Source organism: Bufo gargarizans, chromosome 2 (genome assembly GCF_014858855.1).
Source record: "Bufo gargarizans isolate SCDJY-AF-19 chromosome 2, ASM1485885v1, whole genome shotgun sequence".
Lineage (NCBI taxonomy): Eukaryota > Metazoa > Chordata > Amphibia > Anura > Bufonidae > Bufo > Bufo gargarizans.
The window spans coordinates 374,881,802-374,889,336 of NC_058081.1; the positions used below are offsets into that span (position 1 = coordinate 374,881,802).

Here is a 7,535-nt window from a genome sequence, read left to right on the forward strand (position 1 = left end):
GGGTCAAGCTGCATATGGAACCCTCAGAGACCTTGTTTCTCCAGACAAGCCAGCCTCTAAGTCCCTGCCTGAGTTAATTCAGACGCTACATACACACTACAACTCGAAGCCGTTGGAAATCGCAGAGCGGTTTAAATTCTACGGTAGAAGGCAGCAGGCCGGGGAGGATGTAAAGACATATATCATTGCTTTACGTAAACTGGCTGCCACTTGTCAGTTTGGAGACTACCTACAGACGGCTCTCCGTGACATGTTCGTCATGGGACTCTGCGACCCAGCCATACAGAAACGTTTACTCACAGAACCCGACTTGACTCTGACGAAAGCCACTGACCTTGCTACGGTCATGGAGTTGGCAACACGGGACGCCACCCTACTGAAGGCACCACCTACAACTCCTGCAAGCCAGGGTGAGGAAATATTCCACACTGCTATCACTCAACGCTCGAGACGCCCGTCCCCTGCCACTCAGCTTAAACCTCGCCACCCTAATTCTTCTGTCTCTGGGACCCCGACTTGCTACCGTTGTGGTAACAATACTCACAGTGCGCCTGCTTGCAAGTTCAAGGATGTCGTTTGTTTTCGCTGTGGGAAGACTGGTCATATTGGGCGCGTTTGCCGCAGCTCTCGCTCCCCGAACACTACCACAAAAGATAGATGTAAACAGACATTCCGTGTGGATATGGACAATAACGGTTTTAGCTCTGATGAGGAGACATGTGTCCAGCATGTTGGACTGTTTTGAGTAGCTGGGAGTACTCCGGCGATTAAAGTGGATGTCACACTCAATGGCTGTCCTGTCTCCATGGATGTTGATACAGGGGCAGCTGTGTCTGTCATTTCATGGACTGATTTAAAGGCATCGGGTCTGTCCCTGCCGCTAAAACCTACAAAGCTCACGCTACAAACCTACAGCAAGGAACTACTACAGCCCTTGGGTTATGTAAAGCCCCTTGTTACATTAGGCAACCACAGTCAAAGTCTACGCCTTTATGTTGTAAGGAATGGAGGTCCTCCGCTGTATGGAAGGGACTGGATCAAAGCCCTGGGCATGCCTCCTTTTACCATTGCCCAATGTACATTGCTTTCTAAAGTAGACCATTGGGTGGAATCCCTGAAGTCACGTTTTAAAGAGGTTTTTGAGGACTCTTTGGGCACCATAAAAGGAAAGATGGCCCACCTCCTCTTGAAGCCTGGTGCTACACCTCGTTTTTGTAAGGCAAGATCAGTACCTTTTGCCTTGCGGAAAAAAGTGGAAGCAGAGCTGGACCACCTATTGGCTGAAAAGATCATAACGAAAGTGGATAGAAGTGAATGGGCATCACCAATTGTGCCTGTCAAGAAAAAGAATGGAGACATTAGGATTTGTGGTGATTTCAGGGTAGCTCTGAACAACCAACTTCTTGTGGATCAATACCCATTGCCTCGACTTGAAGATTTATTTGGCTCACTGGCTGGGGGGCAAAAGTTTACAAAAATAGACTTAAAGCAAGCTTACCTGCAACTGCAAGTACACCCAGATTCACGCCATCTGTTGACCATTAACACTCATAAAGGATTATTCCAGTATAACCGCATGGTTTTTGGCATAGCCCCAGCTCCAGCCATCTGGCAGCGGATCATGGATGAGGTACTGGCAGGAATACCTTTCACCCAATGTCTACTGGATGACATGCTCATCACTGGTCCCACTGATGAAGAACACAGAAAGAATATTGAAGCTGTGCTAGGGAGACTCCAAAAGTATGGGTTACGTGTTAATCTGTCAAAATGCAAATTTCTCAAGTCTCAACTGGAGTTTTGTGCCCACACGGTGGACCGTCATGGGTTACACACTACTGAAGAAAAGGTTAAAGCCCTTACCCATGCCCCTACCCCCCGGAATGTCACCCAGCTCAGGTCCTACCTTGGCCTCCTAAATTACTACCACCGTTTCTTGCGAACCTAGCGCACCAGCTCTACCCATTACATCGCTTACTGGATGCAAGAGCTAAATGGATATGGACAGACAAATGTGAAGAAGCTTTTCGGCTTTCTAAAGAACTCATTCTGTCTTCTCGAGTTCTGGTCCACTATGATTTAAAGAAACCCGTCATCCTGGCTTGTGATGCCTCGCCTTATGGACTGGGTGCAGTGCTTTCCCATGTCATGCCGGATGGCACGGAGCGCCCCATTTCTTTTGCCTCCAGGTCTTTAACCTCAGCAGAACAAAACTACTCCCAGATTGACAAGGAAGCTTTGGCCATTGTATGGGCCACAAAAAAATTTCACGCGTACATCTATAGTCGGGAGTTCACACTTATCACTGACCACAAACCTCTGTTGTCAATACTGAACCCTCAGAAAGGAATTTCTACAACAACCGCATCTCGCTTACAAAGGTACACTTTATTTTTAGGAGCTTATGCTTATTCGATCAGATACCGCTCCCATGATACCCATGGCAATGCAGATGCATTTTCCAGATTGCCACTAAGAGATGACCACCCACTAAGAGAGGTACGTGTAGTGGAAGTACACAGGCCACAATCTTGCATGTCCACCTCCCTGATTGCCAGACATACAGCCACAGATCCTTTCCTGTCTCAGATATTCTCTTATGTTCAGACTGGATGGCCAGAGAGTGTTTCAGGTGACTTTCGTCCGTACTTTGCCAGAAAATGTGAGCTTGTGACTAATGCTGGTTGCCTACAATGGAGCAATAGAGTGATTGTACCCCAGTACTTGCAATCAACCATGCTAAGGATACTGCATGAAGGCCATCCTGGTGTGGTGCGCATGAAGCAGCGGGCCCGGAGCTATGTTTGGTGGCCACAAATGGATACAGCAATTGAAGATTATGTTGCTCAATGTCCTGGGTGCTGTCAAGCCCAGCGACCCCAAAAGAGAGGAACCCTGCAACCTTGGCCATGGCCAACAGAACCGTGGTCCAGACTCCATCTTGATTTTGCTGGCCCCATCCAGGGTAAAATGTATTTGATCGTGGTAGATGCACATTCCAAATGGCCGGAGGTTTTTCAAATGCCTTCTATTACCTCAGCTGCTACCATTCTAGTCTTAAGGAAGCTCTTTGCTCAATTTGGCTTGCCTACAGCCATAGTCTCCGACAATGGAACTCAATTTACATCGCATGAGTTTCAATCCTTCCTTAGTGGTTTGGGTGTCCAACACTACAAAACAGCTCCTTATCATCCAGCTTCAAATGGGCTGGCAGAACAATTTGTGCAGTCATTTAAGAAGCACTTACTGTCCACTCTGGACCAGGTTGGACTGTCAGAAGAGAAGCTGCTGGAATTCTTGATCATGTACCGTAACACGAAACACGCTACTACTGGGCTGTCACCGGCTTTTCTTATGTTTGGCAGGCATCTCCGCACCAAACTTGATTTATTTCGTCCGCAGGAGCAGTCACCAACACCTCCTCCGCCGGGCCGTCTGGGATTCCGTGCCGGTGATCTTGTATGGTCTCAGAATTACAGAGCTTTGCCTCCTTGGCTTCCTGGCGTTATTGATGGAACTCTTGGCAGAAGAATGTACCTTGTCCGCCTGGAGGAAGGCATTTGTGTTCGGCGACACCTTTCACAAGTGAGGAAACGCATTTGCCGGCCACTAGTGACAAAACCGACCATTCTTTCTGAACACCCACAAGAGTCTACTCTGAACTCTGCTAGTGACATATGACATGGTGTCTGGCATGATCCCACAAGTTTACACCCAAACCCTGAACCGGTTGGTGACCATATTCCTGAGGAGCCCGGACATGTGCCTGAAGTTGCAGAGCCTGATTTGTCTGTGGGACGCCCACTGACCTCTCCAGTACCTTTGACTGACTTTATTCCTCCCGGTGCTGTACCTCTGCGTAGGTCTACCCGTCAAAGACGTCAAACGCCTCGCTGGCAAAGTGCTGAAATCTTACGGGACACATTGGAGGTCAGGGAACAGAGACAAAGGGCTCATGAAGTGCTGAGTTGGAGATACTACTTGCTGAACTGATCTTGCTTGCCTTGTTATGTTATGTGTTCAACATTTTGTTCTCTTGTTATGTTTTTTTTTTTTTTTTTTTTTTTTTTGGGGGGGAGGAAAGGAGGTGTGATGTTGTGATAGATCACTGTGACCTTTACCCTTTTTCTCCTGATGCATGATGGGGGAGGAGGAGCTGTACCAGGAAGTCAGACAGTGTGTGTGAGGGGAACTGGAAGCAGACACATGAGGCTGAGAAGGGATTACATCTGATAAGGACAGAAGCTGTTGGAATAAGACTCCTCCATGTAAGAATGCCATAATGTTTTGAGTAATAAACCTTGCTCTGGTTAAGTAGTACATCGGCCTGTGTGCGTAACTTGCTGAGCAGATACCGGCAGCATTGCCAGCAGCACCTGAGAGACACAGAGTGTCCAGGGGACATAACAGCAAGCAGTTCCGACAAGGTGGCGTTCAGCCGTTGGGCAAGAGGGTTATCCGGCGTCATCATCTTTTTTCGCTTGCAACATTTGGGAAGCCTGCCTTTTGCCAGATGAATGCGACGACGGCATGGTGAGAGGTGGAGTGGAGGACAAATGGGAGGAGACGGGGAAGGAGAAGAGGCAGGACGTGGAGCACCAGGAATGTGTCTTTGTGGGTTCTGACGGTGTTGCTCCCACTGGGCTCAGTGATGGGAGGCCAGGTGCCTTCTTAAGTCGGTCGTCCCCAGGTGAGTGTTGGGCTTACCGCGACTTATGCATTGACAGCACAGGCAGCAGGTGGCAACACTATTGTCAGCAGTGGACACGTTAAAAAAAGCCCATGCTGCAGAGCCATGTGCCAGCATCCTGGGAGCACCAGATGTGACCGTTCATGGTGGATGGCTCGTTCCAGATACATTAGCAGTCGGCTTTTTGCCTCTTGTGCACTGTAAGTTCTGCCTGCTTCTCCTCCATCTCTTTCCTATCTGCTGCTCCGTCTCTCCCTCTGAACTTCCCTCATCTTCCTCTCTTGTGGGCACCCACGTGATGTCCATAGACACATCATCATCCCCTTCACCACCACTGACATTAGAGATCTCGGAGTAGGTAGCAACAGCGGGAACCACCCTCCTTGGGCTGATATGGGTACTGTCGTCAGACTACTGGGTGGCGACCGTTGATACCTCCTCTTCCTGATCCAATGCCAAGAATGGCTGCAAATCGGTAAGGTCTTGTAATGGATGTGAAAATAATTCCTCTTACTCGAGTGGAGGGGATATGGTGGTGGTGGTGTCATTGGGGGTGCACACAGCAGAGAGTGAAGAGGGTGCAGATAGAGAGGATGAGGAGGGTGCAGAAGCGGAAGACTGAGTGAGCCACTCAGCCAAGTCTGGTGCGTCCTTTCACGTAATCGCACGTACCTTATGCAACGTCCCAGAAGAGCAGTATTTGTGGAAGAAGGTATATCACACCAGTAGAAATTATTTGTTCCAATACCGTTTGTCACTCTCTGCAGCTGAAGTAACGAAGCTAAACCACAAACAAATGCTGCACTACCCAAATGCACTATATATAAAGTATATAAATGGTATATAATATCCCTGCTTCAATCACTTTTTTTTTTGGGGGGGGGGGGAACTGGCATATCATACCAGTAGAAATGATTTGTTCCAATGGCTTTTGTCACTATCTGTAGCTGAGGTAACAGCTAATCTGCACTACCCAACTGCACAATATATAAAGTATAACACCCCTGCTTCAATCAATGTTGTGACAGATCCATCTGTATAGACCTATATTGCTGGTTCGTCTGTTTGCCCTCATTTCGCTGGATTTCCTGTCCGTATGCCCCTGTTCGTGTGTTTCCCCACATACCGATTGGAACTACTGAACGGGCGGCCACCCAGGAGAAGAGTGTGCTGCTAGTTAACCTAAATGGCCTCCTTGTTCACAAAGGACTTGAACCAACTTGACCTCCTGGTCTAATTCGTGCCATTGTGGGATGCTAAATGTCTGTGTATTGAAAAGGGTTGTGTCATTGTGTGTTGAAATGGTGATGTCTGTTCTGTTGTCCCCACATGTGTATTGGTGATTTCCCTCTGTCTTGGGAGATAATTGGATTATTCCTCGGGTGTCGCCAGGGCAGAGAGGAGAAAACCATAATGCATTGTGGGGATGTATTGTCTCTGTAGTGTTGCATGTCTGTCCTGTGTCACAGTCTCCATTCTGGGCCCCTAGGGACATGTCCACCAGATGGGGACCTGCATAAAAATGGGCGGGTAGCCCTCAATAAAACATTCCCTGTTTGACTTTCAAGACGGAGCTTGGTCTCGTTTATGGAGGGATTTATTATTGGGACAGCGCTTTTGTATATTGCTAGCTGTGGAAGGAGTTCGACTGAATTGCTGATCGGGAGTTGCCACGTTCTTATGCTCCATTCGGGGGTTTGATGATCGGCTGGATTAAAAACTGCATTCCTGGAGAAAGGGGCTTATTCACTAACAAGCGGCGTCATCTACCTGGCGGTGAGTGTCGTAACAAATGTATTGGGGGGCAACTGGTATATCACACCATTAGAAATTATTTGTTCCAATTGTGTTTGTCACTCTGTGAGTTGAGGTAACGCAGCAAAACCGCAAACAAATGCTGCACTACCCAAATGCATTATATAGAAAGTATATTATTAGTATATCCCACCCCTGCTTCAATCAGTTTTTTTGGGGGGAAACTGGCATTTCACACCAGTAGAAATGATTGGTTCCAATAGTGTTTGTCACTATTTATAGCTGAGGTAACGCAGCTGCAAATGCTGCACTACCTAAATGCACTATATAGAAATTATATTATTGGTATATTGCTTCAATCAGTTTTTTGGGGGGGCAACTGGTATATCACACCAGTAGAAAGGATTTGTTCTAATAGCGTTTGGCACTCTGTGTAGCTCCAGTATCGCAGCAGAAATGCACACAACTGATGCACAATACAAATACACTATAATATACTTTCTATGTTAGAAAGTATATTATAAGTATATTACACCCCTTAGTATGTCACACCTATCGATAGCACACCTATACCAGTCCTTAAAAGGACTTTTGTGGCCCTATTAGCTAGTGTTTGGTGTCCCTAACAGTCTGTCCCTGCTCCACACAGGAACCTGTCCCTCCACTGGCAAAAGACTGAATGTAAAATGGCAGCCAGATCAATTTTATTTATAAGTTAGGGGGTATGTCCATGTGCTGAAACATCTCAATTTGCTGTCCTGTACCACCTGATGGATGTGTCATTGGTCAAAGTTCTTCACAATATAAAAGAATATGGCGCCGGCGGACATCGCCATATGTTCGCCTGTTCGGCAAACGAGCAAATTTCACCGCAGAATGACTGCTGGGAGAACCGCAAGGCCATCTCTAATGCCTACTATTAAATTGCATGCACAGTTGTGCTCAAAATAATAGCAGTCAAACATCAATAACCTGATCAATTACTGTTTTTGGCCGAAATTATATTTCTACATGTCAAATAATTTACTAGCAGGTGTAGTAGAGTAATATAAATCCAACATACCCAACAGTCATGCCATGCATGCTGCTG

General features: G+C 47.1%; 1 pseudogene; it reads left to right on the plus strand.

Moving 5' to 3' along the window:
* The first annotated feature begins 1,051 nt into the window (after positions 1-1,051).
* On the plus strand, positions 1,052-3,681 carry LOC122925914 (annotated as a pseudogene).
* The last annotated feature ends 3,854 nt before the right edge of the window (positions 3,682-7,535 follow it).